Genomic DNA, 20,983 nt, shown 5'->3' on the forward strand with positions numbered 1-20,983 from the left:
GCACTGCCAAAATCATCCATCGTGACTCATTTAAAGTCAAGTGACTTAACATCAAATTGAATCGTAAGGATCCTTCTTTCGAGAGACTTGGTTGACTGGACAGAGCCGGGTCGCTTTTTTTTTTCTTTTTCTGCAGAAATCACCAGCATTGATGATTGGTGACTTTGGAGCCGTCTGAAGGCCGAGCGGGTGTGAGCAGAGACAAAACGAGCTCTGTGACAGAATGCAAATATCATATTGGGAAGTGAAGAACGGCAACGACCCCTCGCGAGACTCTTCTCAGAGGGGACTTCATCCGTCAACAAAAAAATAAATAAAAATAAAAGAAAGACTGCAGATGGCCTCTTGCTGTAGTACATCGAGAAATAAATCTTACCCAACGCCCTGGGAGAGAAAGGCTAAAAGAGATATCAAACAAGAAACTTGTAAGAAGACGATTTATGGATAGGACAATGCCGAAGTTGATCAAAAGAGAGAATGACTTACGAAAAGACGAATAAAGAGTGATTTTTATGACGTGAAGGAAAGGGGCGAAAGCCCCGGAAGAAGCGCTTTTATTTGCCGTTGGCTTTGGGCCGAACCACGACACATATTTCTGTTTTATGGACAGACTCGCCAGCTGAGGCAGAGGCTCGTTCAGCAAATCCTCCCACTTTGCTGGAGGGATGAGAGAGGTAAACACCCACATTTTCAACGCATGGATCTTGACGCTTTTTCACGCTCTGACAATTGGCCAAAATTGATACGCTGGCAGGCGTGTCGACCGATAATAGTCCCGTAAATGCAGGAGAAACGATAAGAACAATTGCCGCTTGTTCAACGGATCACGTGAGAATTTCTGACAAGTTTCCAAATGTAAAGCGTCGCGGTCCGCTGGCGTGATGCCTTCAACAATAAACATTTTCGTTTACAACCACAGGACATTGTCAGCCTACAAATTAGACAACACTTCAATCTTGACATTGCGGTGTTGTCTCGTCTGGTATTTGTCCGGTATAAGGTACCAATGACAATTCCAAGCATGCCAAACTAACATTCCGCTAACAGAACGCTTTCGTAGTCTTGGGATTTCATTGTCGCCCGTGAACGTTTGTGCGGCCTGAAAAAAAAAAACGGCCATTGTTGCAAAAGGATCCGTGGTCGGCTGGCTCTTGGATCTTTGACAGTGACCATGCGACGGTCGCCACTTGTCGCGATCACGTGAGACGACTCAATCGCAGTCTCCTTTCATACAGTACCTCTTTCAGTCTCTCACACACATGCTAATCGTCGTCCCTCATTTGCATTCTAATGATTTCACTCTTCCTTTTTAGTCCTTTTCCAATGGCTCCATTAAGTTGTCTGCCACTCATTCTCTTTGTGTCTGTGACTGCTGACTTCTCTTGCTCAGTGTCTGATGTGGGTTATTTATGGGGTATATCATTTAGCACAGAGAGCCGGAATAATATTTGCTACGTCTACCGTCAAGATGATGCTGTCGCTATATTCATTCATTCATTCATCTTCCAAACCGCTTGATCCTCACTAGGGTCGCGGGGGGTGCTGGAGCCTATCCCAGCCGTCTCCGGGCAGTAGGCGGGGGACACCCTGAATCGGTTGCCAGCCAATCACAGGGCACACAGAGACGAACAACCATCCACGCTCACACTCACACCTAGGGACAATTTAGAGTGTTCAATCAGCCCTGCCACGCATGTTTTTGGAATGTGGGAGGAAACCGGAGCACCCGGAGAAAACCCACGCAGGCCCGGGGAGAACACTCCACACAGGAAGGCCGGAGCTGGAACCGAACTCGGTACCTCTGCACTGTGAAGCCGACGTGCTAACCACTGGACTACCGGGCCGCCCGCTGTCACTATAGTGGCATTAAAAAACAACAACAATAACAACTCTTGTTTCTTCAACTTGTTGGGGAGGTCAACTTGTATGAGCCAACAAAAAATCCACAGTTTGTAAAAGTATGTGATACATTCGTAGATCCAAGCAAACGCCGACTGATGTCCAAAATACAAATTCTCAACCAAGCCTATGATCAACTCCTGCACTCTAAATAGTTTACTGTTCAAATAGATAACAGTAGATGCGGTAGCAAATGAACCACAGCAACCAGGGTTATCCTCTGGTCATATCCTGTTAATCAAAATAGAGTTTGGCCACCCCCCCCCCCCCCCCCCACCTCCTCGCTGTTGATGACCTGATTGGATGTCCCGACATTGCTCTCATCGATATGGACATGATTTGCACTGACTGAGCGGGACGAGAGCCGGCTCGACCACTCGGAGGCGCTGCTATGAAGATCTCTTCACTGATCAACTGGACCAGGTTCAGAGGGGGACCCAAATCTTAGCCAAAACTATATTTCATGCTCAACCTCCGTTTGATATCTTTAAATTGCACATGGCTACACTTACTTCCTGTCTCCACAGGAAAGGAACAGCAATCCCCATGTGGTAAATCGATCCTTGACATTCATTACAACCGAATATCAGTTGACAATTAAATGTGGACCCATGTCAATTGGCGGGGAGGGGACAATATTAACATTTTTGCAACATTTGTTCCACGCGGATATCCGTCATTTTATGCGTGTAAGCGGTACTGGCGCTGTGGACGAGAAAGAGAGAGAGAGATAAGTATGAAAAGATGGGGTGCACTTATGCGTTCTCTCTCTCATTGGAGAGCTAATAGGCAACAAATATACAAACCCAATAAATTAATGGTGTGGATAATTAACTAGGACTGTAGCTTGAGATGCATGAAAGAGCACCAGCCACCATGAAGGAACATAGCTTTATAGCGTGCGCGCGTGTGTGTGTGTGTGCATCTGTGTGTGTGTGTGTGCGCGTGTGTGTGTGGAGTTAATTGCGGGAAAGCTGGAGGAAAAAAAAAATCCTGTAATGACTTTGCCCATGTGGATGCTGTTCCCAAATGATTCGAGGAAATTCAGGAATGAAATTAATTCAACAACATTGACACATTTCAGTTGTGATGACTCTTATTTCAAAATAAACAACCCAAAAAAAAAAAGGGCACACCCAATTTTTGCAGCATGGATGGAAGATATCAAATAGACCTTGTCCAACCAGATTCTCTCGCCGCTTTTAGCTTTTACTCTGCTGGGGCCGATTCCCAAGCGAACAGGACAGCATCACGACGGTCTCAAAGCTGTCGTCGCGCCAAACATTGTCATTCGCGACTGTAAAAAAAATAAAAATTAAAAAAATTTTGGGTCAAGAGAAGCGCATTCATATTACACCCATTCAGCAGGACCAGAGTCGTGAGTCTCCTCCCTGTGCATTCGCGATGATCTCCACCTAGTCAAAAATACTGACTCGATTTCCGGCTCCCCACTTTCCATTGATTGACTGCTGTTCAACAATAACACAACAAGCAAGTTGCCACAAGCAGCACACTGCAAAAAAAAAAAAAAAGTGCTGGTGGTGTAAGGAAATGTAATGTGCATGCATTACAGCAGCCAGCAGGTAGATTCGAAAAGCGGCGTTAGGACCTCAAGGAATTGGCCCATCACAGCAGTTTCGCAAAGATGGATTCACTGCCGACTCAAAGTGTCCGGCAACGATTGAAAAGGTCACTTATGTCGACGCGGCACCGCTCCACGTCCTGTGCACTTCAGCCACTGTTCTGAATTGTGTGCGTGCGCTGCGTGTAATCTGAATAGTAATGAGGCCTTCCTGACAGATTGATGCATAACAGCAAGAAGCATGCAAAGCAGGCGGGCCATTTCGGTGTCACCTCCTTTTTATTTTCCAAGCGGCTGTGTTCCGCCTCGGAATGATGTCGATCCGGCGCCGGGCTTTGACGATGGAGCGATAACTTGATTCTTCATCCCGGAGTCCAAGGTGATTGGAGTTGGCGTTTGATTTGGGATCAGCCTTAAGATTTCAAAATGTGTTCCTCTCCGCGAGATCAGGGATGTCATTATTCTAAGATGAACCACAAACGGTATTGTCAGTCTGTCGCCCCGTCGAAATCATTTGAACCATTCTTCCCTAAATGACAGTTTCTCACCGGACCGTCGGTAAAAAAATGTTTACGGGTATAACAACAGCGGTCGGCGCGTCCGTATATTTCATTCATTCATTCATCTTCCGTACCGCTTGATCCTCACTAGGGTCGCGGGGGGTGCTGGAGCCTATCCCAGCTGTCTCCGGGCAGTAGGCGGGGGACACCCTGAATCGGTTGCCAGCCAATCGCAGGGCACACAGAGACGAACAACCATTCGCACTCACACTCACACCTGGGGACAATTTAGAGTGTTCAATCAGCCTGCCATGCATATTTTTTGGAATGTGGGAGGAAACCGGAGCACCCGGAGAAAACCCACGCAGGCCCGGGGAGAAAATGCAAACTCCACACAGGGAGGCCGGAGCTGGAATCGAACCCGGTACCTCTGCACTGTGAAGCCGACGTGCTAACCACTGGACTACCGGGCCGCCCCGTAAATTTCACTCGTCCGTTATTTGTCATTTGCGTTGGGGCTGCCCAGTTCAGCGTCGCTATTTTTTACTGCCCTCCTGCAAAATGGGACAATTTCATTGCGGTCTTTGGGAACAAAAGTATTAGCAAAGTATGTGTGCGCGTATTGATAAAATGTAAAAACATAGCATTTTGATCCCCATAACATCAATTGGAAATTATGCACTGCAGACAAAATAATAATAGATTCATGAACATTCTTTATTGGCTTAATTTTTTTAACATAATGTAGGCCAAATGCTAAAAACATCGGGGTTTTTTTTCACGTGCGCATGCTCAAGTAAGTACCCCATGATGTTATGCCATGTTTTATCTTACATTTCAATCAATACGTTGGAAGATTAAAAACCAAAACAACCACAGATCACCAGATTTACTAGCAATGTTTTTACTAGCAATGACAAGGAGCCCCCCCCCCCCTTCGCACGGTACAAACACATGCCAGTAAATGTAGTCGTCGGCATTGAGGACTAGCCCGGCCTTTAGCAATCCTCAACCTCTGTGAGAATTAAAACCAAGATGAAAATGTCTGCCTCCATCTGCAGTCCTGTACTGATTGCGATCTTAACCCCTGACTGGTGGCGGGCTTACAGGACTGGGCGCCACAGTCCATTCCGCTCCCAAACACCAACGAGCTCGAGAGGAAGCGCAATTTAATTCCTTGCGCATGTGATTTCTGGATAATGGGAAGGATGGATAATGTATGCACGGACGATATTACTATCTGGCCTATAACGCGACGACGCGTGCAGACCTGCGCACGCGGATACACGCACGCGTACACCTACACACATTTATTTAATCGGTGTGACTGAATGAGGCTCTGTGTGAGAGAAGGGCCACCGGGAGAACCATTATATTTAAATCATCCCCCCCCCCCGATCACTCTCTCCCTCACACACGCACACACACTTCTAATCAACTCTGATAGAAATAGCCACATGCCAAAGCAATGAGGGCAACTGTTAAATCAAGATGGGCACAAATGACTGGAAGGGGAAGAAAGGAGGGAAAGATGGAATGGTCAAATTGAAATGATTTTCTCTCTTTTGTATGTCTCCCCCCCCCCCCCCCCCCCCGTCCCCCGGCGCCCCATGCTACACCCTCAACTTCAGGGGGGTGGGGGCGGGGGGCATTTTATAGATTTATTTGAGCAGATTGGCCGAACCAACGTCATACTGGACAGCAGTTCGTTGGATTTTGAGCTGGTCCGATTGGGGAGCCGCAGATTGCAGACAATCTCCAACATTGTGACCAAGTCGTACAATTTGTGGCAGTGCCGTGAAATCAGCCGGACATGAGGGATACGGCTTACGGATACGGGATTGGAGACAGAGTCGTCTTTCAGAATGTGACTCAGAACAATCAAAAAGGTGATGATTTTTAATCACAAAGAGATTGTAAGATTTGGTTTTTATTTTGGTCCTTTGAAACGTCTTCACCTGAAAATGCTGAATAATGTCACTGTCATGTTGGGGGGGCCTTGCGTTTATTTAAAAATATGTACAGGTATGTGCGCAGGTATCGATGTGCACTGTTGAAACGTCACCGCTAAGTAACATTCTAAGTATTTGAAAGAATTTCTTTTTTTTTTTTTTTAATGTTAGTTATTTCAAAAGGAGGGCGGCCCGGTAGTCCAGTGGTTAGCACGTCGGCTTCACAGTGCAGAGGTACCGGGTTCGATTCCAGCTCCGGCCTCCCTGTGTGGAGTTTGCATGTTCTCCCCGGGCCTGCGTGGGTTTTCTCCGGGTGCTCCGGTTTCCTCCCACATTCCAAAAATATGCGTGGCAGGCTGATTGAACACTCTAAATTGTCCCTAGGTGCGAGTGTGAGCGTGGATGGTTGTTCGTCTATGTGTGCCCTGCGATTGGCTGGCAACCGATTCAGGGTGTCCCACGCCTACTGCCCGGAGACGGCTGGGATGGGCTCCGGCACCCCCCGCGACCCTAGTGAGGATCAAGCGGTACGGAAGATGAATGAATGAATGAATATTTCAAAAGGGTTGTGAGACAGGCTAGCGCAATTGATGCTGATCACTGCCTGTAATTGACAAAACCTTGGCAATGCCGACGTGAGTGTACCTCATTTTCCGATATACGCGAATCATACAAATATGATTTCTCTTGAGGATAAATAACCACAATGATAAGCACGTTCTGCGCCCAGGTCTTTGTTTAACGCGAAGGTGTCAAGTGCCGAAAACTCACCCCGCGCGGCCTTCGCTGCGTTTGGCCTCAATCTGACATTTTACCCTTTCGCTCTTTACCTTCTCGCCAGCCTCCTTTGTTCTACACGCTCCTATTTATCACCGCGTGAAGGCTGAAAGAGATATTATTATGGGGTGGCGGGCTGGAGACAGCAGACAGGGGTAGCCACATGGATCGCGTGGTGAGGGAGCGCGCCTAATGACGAGAGGACAGGCTTGGTCAGTGGTCTGTGCTACCTGCTGGGTGTGATAGATGGAGAGCAGAGAGGACAGAGCGGGGAGGGAGGACGATAGATAGTCTCTTCTCTGCGCCCGCATATTTGATTTGATTGTCTCCTCTCCAGTGTGGAACTTTGTTCCATGTCTCTCATGCAAGTACGGCAGGAGCAAAGACGATCTAGTTTGCAAAGACATTTCTAGATCCCCCCCACCCCCAAGGCCATGTCTTCTGACTTCGGGCAGTCGGCGGGTTCAAGGATATGACGTCATTATTACTTGCTTGATTTTACCGGAAAAGGTTTGTATTATGTCATATTTTGCTGCTGTTTCTATAATTAGCAAAGAGTATCCAAATTTCTTCGACATGATATTGACATGGAAATTGATGACGATGACATGCTTTCAGCGTAATACGTATTCATAAGAGACTACTTATGATCATCATAGATTGTTTTCTGCATGCGCTTTTGTGAGAGTTTGAAAACAGAAATAAATTGCAATCATTATCCGTGATGAGTCCGAATCATAAATATTTGATATCAAATTGTAATTCCAAGCATCATTGGGAAACTAGTGGTGAGTTTAATTGTGAAGAAAAGCAACATTTATATTTGTTGGTGTTGTGAATAATTGAAGGAAGCAAAATTAATTACCTTTGCCATTCATTTAAGCTCAGCTTCTACACTGGGTGCATAAAAACATATATTAATAATTCTGAAGCACAGGCACGCTCTCTCTCTCCCTCTCTCTCTCATACACAGGCAACGCACACATAAGGAGACTTGTCTCAGAACAATCTAAGATGAATATAAAAGCCGGATATCAGACTATTCATCACTGGATGATTACCACCTGACAGCAGTAATTGAAAAACACTTATTGGAGCGGTTGGGGAGGAGGGCTGCCTCAGTCCCATCTGACAAAATAACCCTCGGAGGGGAACAACAGTCTCGGGCTGATGATAAATGGACAGATTTGTAAAGCCAAGCTTGATGATTTCCCTTTTTTTTAACAGACGGAGTGTCCTGCCATAAGGGGAAATGACCCTGATATCCGCGTCCATGGTACACTGGTTCTCTGCAGTGTATGAACTAAATCAGGAAACAATGAAAAGAGAAATAATTTGTCCCAGGCTTAAGCCAAGTTCCAACCCCTGAAACTCAGAACTGCGAAGCATACGTGCGAAGCATTGTTGTCTGCCCTGCTGCCAATATTAAGATGCTGTTTTTTATTTCAGCACGCTAACCGCACTGAGCCCCACTAGCACCACATGAGACCTGTCCAATACAATTTCTTTTTCGCTCTAATTATCGTGAGCAATCCTTTGGATCCCAGCACTGGCTCCCTAAAACTAGTCAACACTATTATACATACGTATATTCAAGAATTAAAAATGATGAACTTGATAGCTAGCTGACAAGAATGGCTTGTTAAATAATAGCAGCTAGCTAGCTAGCTAGCTATCAAGTTGCTATTATTTAACAAACCGTTCTTGTCAGCATGGCCAATATGGAATACGGCTTTTTAAGACTCAGCACACTAAGCGTACGAATGACGTCGTTATTATTTGGATACATGGTTTCTCTCCCTCTCTGAGTGAAGTTGAGCTCATCCTCGCTTGTTTCTTTGGGCCCTTTCTTGACGCTCTCATGCACGATCCCCTGCTCCGGCGTCTCTTTTATCTCACTTGCGAGATTTTGTCACCGTGATGTCCTCTGCGACGCCTTGTCCCGTGTAAATGACTGTATAGTACCATTACAGGCCCACGTTTGATCCATTTCTACGTCTGGAATCACACAACGTGCGTCCTTCTTCTTTGTCTTGTCTTGTTCAAAGTACATAATAATTAATTTATTGAGACACCCCTTCAACGGCCACTGCCAGCACAAGTGGGAAACCGTTTACGTGGCTTCGCTTCTCCTTTGTGTCTGTTGTGGTTTCAATGACTCGTGTATGACTGTCCTGTTCTGGAGTCCTCAACAAGATGTTTCACGTATGCCCTCAATGACAACAGGACCTTCAAATAAATGGTGGCAGGACATGGTTCTAACCAGACGTATGAGAAGGATTCATCGCTGAATGTTGTCGCGTTCAAACTCACTGTCGAGTCCCGAAAGCTACATGATGAGGCGACGCAAGAAATGGCCTTGACATATGAACCACTTCTTCCGCTATGATCATGCGAATTCGTTCGTCTCGTATCGGCTTTGCCTTCATCTCCGATACGCACGGATTGATGGCTTCGCCTCGGCTTCCACGACGTCGGGGGAACCTGACGGACCTTTGATCCGTGATAACGAGCATCTCTTTGTCAAAAAAAGAAAGCAGCAAAACACTCGCTGACACTTCCGTCTCAAACGAGATGTTGCATCTTTTTGGGAGGGGGGAAGATAAGTAAACAAACACGTTTTAAGGAACAAAACATTGATGAAATTTCAGGCAACCCCTTCCGATAGCTTTGTTGTAATTATCAATCAATACTTTGGAAAGTCAAATTGAAAAGTCGGATGCAACAAACTGTTTGAGGGCTCGTGAGGTTCACCTTGACTTGAAATGTGCCAAAAGTAAACGTGGCCAACAAACATCCTGTAACCTTAACTCCCATTTGCTGGCATTCGATGTGACTCGACGGTCGGCTTGTGATAAATGTCATCGTTTTCCACGTGACTCCTGGCGAAAACGGGCTAATTTAAGGCTTTGGTTATTTTGGTTAAGCTAATGTCAACGGCTAGTGTCAATTCAGGAGCTTCTTGTGCGTGTAGTCAAATATTGGATTGGATTGGATAAAACTTTATTGTCAAAGACAATAAAGACAAATATGTCAATGAAATAAAATAAAATAAAAAAAATCGGTACAACAGAAGAAATTTGGAGATTGAAATCTAAAACTTCAAAAGTTCCAGCAGCAGCTTGGAATAGCGCAACATCATTTTTTGTCTTGATCATATCAGCATCATTCAAAGAGATGGAAAATGTACTTAGAATAGAATATTTTCCCACATTTTCCCAGCGCTTGTAAAGTTCCTCCTGCTTAGGAGTTTTCAAGGGTTTAGACAGTCCTGCCACTAACCAAAAAATGAACAAACAAACGATCCAGAGTAAATGCTTTCTCCTGTCCATCATAAATCCTCCATGTCGCCACCTCCACCCTCAGACGGGCTCCACTCCTCGATTTTCTGTCACACTCTGCCGGACAATTGCGTTTCTCGGCCTTATGGAGGAATATGAAACTCGGCGGCGCGACGTCTGCGCGTCGGGCTCGGCAGATATGCCGATTCATTTTGCAGCCGGTGATTTGACAAGCTAGACTGCTCTTCTTGAAAGACGTCATTCAAGCCCCTCGGCCCACCACCGCTGATCCGACTCTCCTCCACTTGCTCCCTCTTCACCGTCTTTTCCATCCCTCCTTTATCCTCCTTGCCCCATCCCATCTCCCCTCTCTTCGTGTTGAATTCCAAAGAGCTTTGCCTCTTCAGATTGAAAAGGGCTCTCGTCCTGTGACCAAAAAAAAAAAAAAAAGGGCTGAAAGAACACTCCCCAATAACAACAAAAAAGCTCTTCAAATAACCCTCTCTCTATCACACTCATTCATCAGGGGAGGGAAAAAAAATGGAAGTCTTGAAAATATCAAATTATTGGCTGGGCGAGGGATGATAGCATTGGAGATATGAGGGCCGCAAAAGCAGAAAAAGAGGAAAGCGCATGAGCAGACATGAGAAGAGACGGAAAACAAGAAAAAGAAAGAGGAGGAGACGAGATTAGGGCATCAAGCTGCGGGTGTTTGAGGGGGATGACACGGCCGCTAATACAAGTGTTTAAATATTTGATGCGGGCAGGGATAAAGCGGGATCGTCTCGCCACAGAATTGAGTGTCAAGATGAGAATCTATTACAGAGAAGGTGTGCGCGCGTGCGTGCGAATAGCAGGCAGGCGTGACACGCTGGAGAAACGGGGGGGAGAGCCTCTCTCCTCGCCCCTTCCGGCATCACCTGGCCAAAATGATGGATCATTAAATGTGTGAGTAATGAAAACAATATGTGGCTTCTAATAATATTCATAAAAATAATAATTAACTTTGTTTCCAAATTGTCGTGTACAGTGGACTGTATAGACCAAAGCCCAAAAGTAGTTCACTAAACTGTCAGGTAAACTCATTTTTTTCCCGCTTTTTCACTGAAATTTACACAGAGAGAGAGAGTCCAACAAGGTTGTTTTAAGAGATTATAACAGGGGTGGGCAATTATTTTTTTACATAGGGCCACGTGAGAACCAGAAAATATTATGGAGGGCCGGATCAAAAGTGTTAACTAAATTCGACATAATATTAATTTGATTTCTTTATATAAAAAAGCAGTATTTTGCATTTTTTGGCACGTTTTTCAGACTTTAAGAGTACATTATTCCGTCGTATCGAACGGGATTTATACTGCGGGCTTCTGTATCGTCTCCCCCTTCCTCCCTATGCTCTGCAACTTCAAGTAACTGGCGTTAAAATGCCTGTCATTACAAGTCCAAATGAAATGAATGAAGTCGTTGACATCGAACCGTAATTGTGTACCAACCTTAGGCGGGCCGGATTAAAAAGACCAAAGGGCCGGATTCAGCCCGCGGGCCGTAGTTTTCCCACCTCTGGTATAGACCAAAGCCCAAAAGTAGTTCGCTAAACTGTCAATTAAACTAATTTTTTCCCCTCTTTTTCACTGAAATTTACACACGCGAGAGTCAAACAAGGTGTTTTAAGAGATTATAACAATGGGAAAAATGCGACCGAGGTCTTTGAAAGTTGCTTTACACACACACACACACACGCACGCACACACTTAGCGATGCACACAATGACACGCGTCAAATCCCCCCCCCTTCACACGCAAACACACAACCCCTTGATCGCCCCACTCGACGGCGCTTTCAACGTTGCATGTCGCCACCCTGTCTTGTCACATTTCCTCCTCGTCTGCCGCGGCGTCTCGCGGGCGCCCCCTTCTTTGCCGTCTTCGCTCTTTTGTACTCCTCGACCTCCTATCTACTCTCTCTTCCCCCATCCCTCCGTCCGATCAATAACTTGCAGCCACTTCCTTCCACAGCTCAGGAAAAAAACAATTAAAAGGCATCGATCCCGGCACGCGCGCTCACACATGGACGTGCATCGATACGCACAGACACAGGCTCAAAACACACACCGGGTAAACATACACATGCTCGGGCATGAATATGCAAGTGGGTCTCCTTGACCTTCAAAGACCGAGGAGAGGCAGGTGACTTCATTCTTCATGGGACTGATACGGGGATGCGTCTTGACTTTCTTTTTCTCTTTCCCTCTCTCGCTTGCACACACACACACACTCATACAACACACGCCTACAGACACATTTATTGACATGTTTAACACAAACATGAAAACGTCAGCGTGAAAGGGGACGTTTGAACGTGTACTGCAATACGTTTACGCGACCGCTTGTTCGATTTATCGATAGCGGCCGTATTCTACGAAGAAAGGCGTATCGGGGCCACGTTGGATAGAAAATGAAATAACAATCATCATTCTGGAAGTCGCGGCCCGGTAGTCCAGTGGTTAGCACGTGGGCTTCACAGTGCAGAGGTACCGGGTTCGATTCCAGCTCCGGCCTCCCTGTGTGGAGTTTGCATGTTCTCCCTGGGCCTGCGTGGGTTTTCTCCGGGTGCTCCGGTTTCCTCCCACATTCCAAAAATATGCATGGCAGGCTGATTGAACACTCTGAATTGTCCCTAGGTGTGAGTGTGAGTGCGAATGGTTGTTCGTCTCTGTGTGCCCTGCGATTGGTTGGCAACCGATTCAGGGTGTCCCCCGCCTACTGCCCGGAGACAGCTGGGATAGGCTCCAGGACCCCCCGCGACCCTAGTGAGGATCAAGCGGTTAGGAAGATGAATGAATGAATGAATGAATGAATGAATTCTGGAAGTCAAGTCCATTTTTTTTACAAAGCACCAAATCATAAGTGAAGTTCTTTCAAGGCAGCGTACACAAGTGAAGCGGCACGGCGGTTCGCCGGTTAGCACGAACGCCTCGTCGTGCGAAGGTGCAGGGTTCAATTCCGACCTCCGTGTTGAGTCTTTGCCTGCCCCCCCCCCCCCCCGTGGTACTCCGAGGCCCTCTATGTTGTCTTTTTTCCTTCTCTATCTACATTCAACTTTGTCTCTCCATCTCAACCCAAGAAGAAGACGGAAGCCCCAAAGAGCCTCGGTTTTTGTCCGAGGTGGCTTTCCTTGGAGGGTGTTTCTCCTCGACTCCGCAAAATGCATCTGGCCGACCTTGTACACGAGCGGTACCTTTCACGGAAGTTTGGAGGTTGATGATCTGCCAACAATCTGTTTTTCTTCAAATCCAAAGTGGGCGTGTGAAGAAATGACAAGGAAGAAGAGGCGATGAATCAAGGCTCGACAGAGAAAGCGAGAGGGAAGAAGTCGAGATGGAAGAAAGAAAGACAAATCCCGCTGGGCAAAGCAGGACGTGAACGGGCGAGAGAGAGAGAGAGAGAGAGAGAGAGAGAGTGTGTAATAAAGAGGGACAGTGGTCACACTCTGGCTGTTGCTCAATGAGGGAGTGGCCCGTAATGCCACTTCTAATCTGTGTCCACTCAGCCCTGACACACATTCATGCACACGCAGCCAAACCACATCTTCAGAGCTGCCAAGGATTCGGCCACGTGAAAAATACTCACTCACAGCTCTCGGCCGGCCATTGCAAAGCGGGGTTAGAAATGAAATGCTTTTTTGTTTTCTTGCACTGTTGTTTTATCATGGGTGTGTTTCCCGTTTTGGCCAGCTGTCACAGCAGGCAGGTGTTCCTCAGGGTCCAGTGGTTTTCTTTTGGTTTGGAAAGTTTGATAAATGACAAGCGAGGAGGACACGGGGAAGGTGAGGGGATGATAGAGAGAGCGAGAATGCTTGAAAAATGACGACCGACTTCAATCCTTCGCGTCTGAAAAATCCACGCTGTGGGCTGTTAAATGTTTCAGTGGACCACGGCAGGTGGCGAGGTCAAACGAAACACACTCGAATGAGATTTTGCAAGCCGGCCAAGAGATTTTATGTTTGTTTTTTAAACATCAAACCATTGCCTTTTCCATGTTTGTCAGGGTTTACCCCCCCCCCAAAAAAAGTTAGAGCAATAGACTCTCATTTCCAGTTTGTTGGGAGTCTAGTCGCTTCCATGCATCCATCCATTGTCCTCTAATCCAGTTTATCCTCAGCAGGCTCGCGGTCCTGCTCGCCAGCCAATCGCATGGCGCACATTGGCGTTCAACAAGTACGTACGCCACTTGGGACAACGTCATTAAGTGTTTCATTAACTTGCCGTGCATGTTTTTGGAATGGGGCGAGGAAACCGGGACACCCGCAGAAAAGCCACGCCGGCACTGGGGGAGAACATGCAAACTCCACACAGGAAAATAAATAATACATCTTGATTTATTTAGAGCGCTTTCACAACAGCTGCAGCTGTGACTAAGCAACTTGACAAAAATTCACAATGAAGTCTTTCAGAAAATTTGCAACGAGCGGTGCGCAGAAGTGCAGCGAGAAAACCCAAATGGCTAAAAGAACACAAAACACAGACGCATGCCGCAAAGAAATGATTCAGTCAATCGCCATTTTCACACAGCGCGTCTAAGAATCGAAAATAGGTCTTTTCTGGTTGTCACTTTCATTTCTTACGAGACATGATACGCAACACGCTCAAAAATCAATGCGCGCCTCGAAACGGAAAGAATCTTCAATATCAATTCGACGCACATCGGGCTCTCCCATTATTGTCATGATCACGGCTCACCTCCAGGCCGACGCCATCAATTAACATTTCTTCCGATGGGTTAATTTGCTCCGCGGCCCAAGAGATCTTTTTATTTTTATTTTTTGTTAATCATACATGCTAACTTGCCCGCTCGATTGATTCCCAGTCATTTGAACATAATCCCTTCGCAATTCACCAATTAGCCGTTGAAGCCATATTGCTAAACCCGTCGGGCCGGCCCTCCACGCCGCCGCCGTGTGCATTTTCCTGAGCGTAGAGCCACCCGATTGTTTGGGTGCGCCTATGTGCCAATATTCGCTAACAGGTGGCCGTCCGCATCTCTGCGGCTACGCGCACTTCAAATGAAGATCCGTGTTAACGAGGAGAGATGCGTAATTAGTTCACAAGTTTGTGTGCGGGCGGGCGCCCGTTCTGCTGTGCATCGAGCACACGAGTGTGCGTCATTGCGCTCCTGTTCATTAAGAAACTCAACGTTGAGACTTTCACGATATTATCCGCTGGCCACTTTATTAGCACGGGCGCTTTTGCCCACACACGTGCGATTCTTTTGTCGCGCGGCTCCCCTTCGATGCTCCGACAAGCCGTAAACCTGCGGACGAGCGCGTCTCTTTCGGCGGAGTCAATTTTACAGCTCGGAGTCACACTTGTGAACGGGCGAATCAATAAAATCAGAGGGAGTTAAATAATTTAGAGCGGACTCTAATTAGTCTTCTTGTCCTGCGCTATGGATTTGCTCTACAATATTGATGACGGAGTGGCTGTTTATGGAAGAGAGCGTAGCGCGGCGCACGCTTCTTCTGCGCCTTGTTATCGGGCCACAGAATACAAATCAACATCATCACTCGCCCCCCCCCCCACGCCCCTCCCATCAAGAGGTGAAAGAATGCATGTAAAGTGTAAGTCGATTTTAAAAGTATTCACGAGTTGCAGTACTTTTTTCTGATTCTTGTCACGGTGGACCACATCAGTGTCTGTGTGGCCTGCAATGGGCTGGCAACCAGTTCAGGGTGTCCCCTGCCAACTGCCCGAAGACACCCGGAATGGGCTCCGGCACCCCCCGCGACCCTTGTGAGGATAAAGTGGATCAGAAAATGGATGGATGGGTGGATGGACGTTTGCTCCTGTTCACTAAGACTGCAATGATGATGCATGTTTGTTTATGTGTACTATTGTGTACTTGAAATGAAAATATCCCCCCCCCTTTTCTTTTTTTTTTTCTTTTTTTTTTTTACATCAAGTCTTGAGCGTCAATGCATTGTTGTTTTATTGTTACTGCCGTAAAGAATTGTGTCCTCGTATCCATTGGTCAAGGTTGTAATAACCTTCGCTAAAGCGGGCCTAAAGGTCGCATCCGGACGACCTCTCTGAAACATTTTTACAAGTCCAAACCATCCCGACAAGTGCTCGGGCTGGTTTGGGATCGGGAAGGACGCTGAATCTGAAGAGGCCCATAGTCATCCAATGACAAGGTCGCGTCACCCCCGCTTTGAAACGATGCCTTTGTTTTGTTTGCTTGTTGTCTTCTTGGGACTTTCTTAATCTGGATATGATTTTTTTTTTAAAATGTGTATCTATATCGTGTTTTTGATTCCTTGTCCGTATCATTCCCAGGCATTTAAATTCCTCTCTATTTTGGTTTTTCTGCAAGAGTGACCACGCCGGCGGTGCCACGCGCGTGTGCGGCGTTGTTATCAGTCACCAGGGGAAACTATCGATCATCGCTTTTAATTACCCCGAGCATGGATGGCGAGAGGCCTAAATTAACTCCTCTCCTCTCCTCTCCGGCTGCAGGAAACGTCATGCATATTTCACGACCGCCAGCCCAATCGTATGTCACTCAGCCCCTCTCGTCTCCGCTGACAAGACAAGACTTATCGCTGTTATTTATCTTCCCCCGACTCCTTTTTTTCTCCTCTCCCCCCCCAGTGAGTGTGATGTCCGTGTGCAAAAACAAAAAGCTTGGATAATCTTCACTTTGGGTGCCCGCTGCAACGCTTGTCCCCAAATAATTGTTTGCCGTGAGCGTGACGGTTTGCTCCCTGTGCGTGCGCGGCCAATACGAGCTGTGCTTGACCTCGCTGTCGATGCGATTTCAACAATTCGTAAAAATCGTGGTGTAGCAATTGTGCGGGTACCACCGTCTCTGGCGAATTTCTCCCACATTCCAAAATGGATGGATGGATGTCTATGTGTGTGTGTGTGTGTGTGTGTGTGTGTGTGTGAGAGAGAGAGAGAGATAAAATGAGGAAGATTTGTGTTACATTGGCATCTTGACATGGTAAACAAACCTTACCAACCTGTCCGTCTGATTTCCGGCAATGAGTCAGTGAGTCAGTCAACCACACAATCAGTCAACCCGTGAGTCAGTGAATTATCCGACAGCTACTAATGGTCCTTCCTCAATCTAGGACTCATTCTCCAAACCACCACACACACACACACACACACACACACACACACACATTCTCTGTGTAATTTAAATGACTGTCAGGTCAGTGGCAAGAGCAACACCTTGCCACGTTAAAAATGCCAGACGGCTGCCATCGTCACCGCCAACAAGCTGCCCAAACTGTCACACACTCGCGCACGCACACGGCCGTGCACACACACTCGCGCTGCTGTCAGCAAGCACTCCCGATGCATTTACTTGGTGACAGAATTCTAATTAGTGGCTTGGCTGGTGTCACCTGATTCTGAAGCTGGAGGGGGGGGTTGGGGGGGGGAGATTTGTTAAGGTGGTAGGGAAATGTGGAGAACGGAGATGGAAGGGGCAGCAGACATGAAGAGGGAAGTTGTGGGTGGAAGCCGTGCTTGTCGTCAACTGAGAGGAAGATGGATAAAGCGATGGAGCGGATGAGACAAAAGGTGATAAAAATGAAACTGGAGGGGGAAAAAAAAAACATCCGAGGAAAGTTGGATGAAAGGGCTTTTTTTTCCCACACTACAGGTCACATTTACATAAAATGAAGCAAACGACCTCACACAAACCAATCACACAAGCTCCTAAATGCTCGCTCCCCTAATTGCCACCTGGAATGAGGGTGCTAGAGTTTAACCCTGCGCAGACTCAAACATGATTGCGCCCTCCACCGTGACAAGCCATCTCAGGAGCAGGAGGAGGCGGTGTTTGGGGAGTCGGGGGGGGTTGAGAGGTTTTTTTTGCTGCCGTTAAAAAATATACAATATCGATCGGGCGTGCGAAAAACTATCAATACGTCAATGTGTATTTAATTATCAACAAGGATACCGTTTTGCCACTGTGATATTCTTCAAACGTGCATGTTATGAAATAAGCTAAGATATCCTTAATTTGTCCCACATTGGGGACATTTACAGTCTACAGCAGCAATTTTCTTTTGGGACAGGGGGTAGAAAGAAGAAAAACAAAGGGTTTGCAAGCACAAAAATAAATGTAGACAAAGAGAGCTGTACACAGTTCAATGTAAGTGCAACATAATATAGACATAGATATAAACAGTATAAGTAAAATATCTTAATCCTCCGAGTCGAGCCGCTTCTCCTCCACATCGAGAAGAGCCAGATGAGGTGGCTTGGGCATCTGATTCGGATGCCTCCTGAACGCCTCCCTGGTGAGGTGTTCCGGGCATGTCCCACCGGGAGGAGACCCCGAGGAAGACCCAGGACACGCTGGAGAGACTATGTCACCCAGCTGGCCTGGGAACGCCTCGGGATCCCCCGGGGAGAGCTGGAAGAAGTAGCTAGGGAGAGGGAAGTCTGGGCTTCCCTGCTAAAGCTGTTGCCCCCGCGACCCGGCCCCGGATAAGCGGTAGAAGATGGATGGATGGATCTTAATCCTTAAAAAGACAGCTGCCCCCAATGGTTTTGTCACTCAGTTCTCGCTCAGTGACGGCGTAGACGTGAGTGGGAATGGCTGTTTGTCTCTCTGCGTGCCATGCGACCGGCTGGCGACCAATTTGGGGCGCGGTCCCGAAATCAGCCGGGATTGTTGGAAATCAGTTGGGAAGCCGCTATTTGTGACGTCACCTTCTCGCTGTTGTATTGCGCAACGATTTCTTTTACATGAAGCGGATTAACTTATACGTTCCACTCGTCCGACAGCTACTTGGAAGATGAGCAGAGCGTCTCGTTTAGCGTATTCGCATGAGCTTATTTTTCCAATTGAACGGTCAGCAGTGGCTGCTGTCGTCCTTTCAAACTGAAGATCCTCGTTGATCTCCGCACAGTCTCTCCATCGTGTCGACACTTGACCACTTCCTCTCACCGCTCAACTGCCAGTCTGCCGCCGAGCACGTCACCCTCCAGGCGGCCGTGGCTCCCCAACTGCGTCACACTAGTCGAACAGTATTTCAATCATGACTACCGCTATTTCCCGTTTTTTTGCGGTTTTCTGGAGTGACTGACAGGTAAACAGACTCGATCTCTTCGTTCGAGTTGACCCTTTTTGGGCTTGTGTGCCCCCAAGTGTTTTTGTCATACCGTGAGTAGCCCCTCATTCATATGGGACGTGCTGATGATTCTCCAAAAGTGGTTTCAAATGAATCAATATGTTGCCTTTAAAATAAAGAATATCAATACTGTTCCTAAATAGAAGTCATTATTTCCATCACATTCTTTTTTTGGGGGGGTAATTTCTAGAGTGGTGATTAAAAACTGGGTCGAGAGACTTAAAACGATTCCAAAATCCACCAATTTTTCCTCAGAGAGCCTCGTGCCTATTTTTTGAATTGCTGGTGAAATCGCATCCAGAGAAATATTCAAACAGCTTTAGTGCAGCCACCGAAAATGCGCACAGTTTAAGAAGCCGGAGCCAAGAGGCTTTTAATCCCTCCATGGAGAGTTCATCCAGCCTCCATTTAGCAAGCTTTCAGAGTAAGGGTAGTCAGGTTACTTCTCACCCTGGTGAGGGGGGGGCAGGACTAGAGGTCCGAAAAGAGGGTGAGTTTTAGAACTCTGAGTGCAGGATTGAGAGCTCTTCTAGGGGTCAGCCAACCAAGAGGTTCCCCTCCTTGAAGCTCCTGCACTCTTTCACTATTAACTGGCCGAGTCAAGAGTCCCTCCATTTCTCCTCCACCGGGCTCGAGTTCATCCTGGGATTGTTCGACAGAGGGTCTCTTGGAACTTATCGTGTCCAGGATGAAGAGCTCTTCAAAGGCCGAGCAACTGCAGAGCGCTCCCCTGCGTCTCCATCAAACTCAAGACCCCTTTTCACTCGTGACGTCAGGAAGGACTGAGGTCACGGTCTACAATTTCACAATAGACTTCCATTTCCGATTCCTACTTAGTACATACAAATATCGTACATGGAGTAAATATAGAATGTTCATTCATTTTCGGGATCTGCTGCTCATGCCCGTAAACTGTTTTCCCACTGCCTGGATTCTTGTCATCTGATTGATGAAGACATCACATGAATGATGCTCAAGTAACTGTTTGAAAAATGGTCACCTGACCACATTTTATTTTATTTTTTTTATGTGAATCTGTGTTATCTGAATGTGGAGATGGAATTCAAATCTGGATGTTGGCCACTCTGAAAACATGAAAAACTTTTCCTTAATACCTTTAACAGAAAGCTGATGAACAACCCAAACGATATCGAAGTGTTTTCGTGACTGGCTTTGGCGTGTTTCAAACGGTTGACGAATTTGAAAGTGGCCCTATCTGTCATGTTGCGATGTGGTGATGCACCCCAAAAAGTAGGCAAGAGGGAGGAGCAGGGCGTACCTGACAGAATGCATTAAAACACAGAGAAAACTAAATTCTAAACAAAGTCCTGAAAACGAAAAGAATCCAAAGTAGCAAACAAAACCATGACTGAAGCAAAAACTAACCATGACCGGAACAAACGTGACAGTAGCAAACAAACAGCAACAAACAATGACCCAACACTGAGTGGTCATGCCGGGAGTCCTTCTAAAGCAATAATTCGATTACGACCGAAAGGTGTGCAGCTGCAGGGAGAGCCCTACAGTGCCACCTGTTGGTCACAAATAGAATCATGACACTTTCGTCCTTCCATTTTTCTGTAGGCGGCCCTCCGACGAAAAAGTTTGGACACTCCTGATCTAAATAAAGTTGACATCAAAATAACATCAAAACAAACAAACAAAAAATGTGACTCGCATCTTGACTTGGAAGACTTTGATTGAGAGGAAATGCGGTAGGCGCTTCCCTCTAATTGATGAAACTCATCCAATGTCCCGACGACACAAGACAGGAGCACACTTGGACGTTCTCAAAGACCTCACGCGTGGATCTTCCAAAGGGCTTCCTTGTCCTCTCTCACTACT

General features: G+C 46.8%; 1 protein-coding gene and 1 long non-coding RNA gene across 2 annotated transcripts in view; one reads left to right on the forward strand and one right to left on the reverse strand.

Moving 5' to 3' along the window:
• Positions 1 to 20,983, forward strand: part of selenop2 (selenoprotein P2) — a 224,777-nt gene that overhangs the window by 142,480 nt on the left and 61,314 nt on the right. The gene's annotated exons all lie outside the window — the stretch shown is intronic.
• LOC127616957 (uncharacterized) overlaps positions 1,484 to 20,983 on the reverse strand; it is a 47,247-nt gene continuing 27,747 nt past the window's right edge. Inside the window, exon 2 of the long non-coding RNA XR_007967251.1 lies at positions 1,484 to 1,654. This is a non-coding gene — a long non-coding RNA (uncharacterized LOC127616957). The remainder of the gene's footprint in view (positions 1,655 to 20,983) is intronic.

This window comes from Hippocampus zosterae, chromosome 15 (genome assembly GCF_025434085.1).
Source record: "Hippocampus zosterae strain Florida chromosome 15, ASM2543408v3, whole genome shotgun sequence".
In the NCBI taxonomy this organism is placed as follows: Eukaryota; Metazoa; Chordata; class Actinopteri; order Syngnathiformes; family Syngnathidae; genus Hippocampus; species Hippocampus zosterae.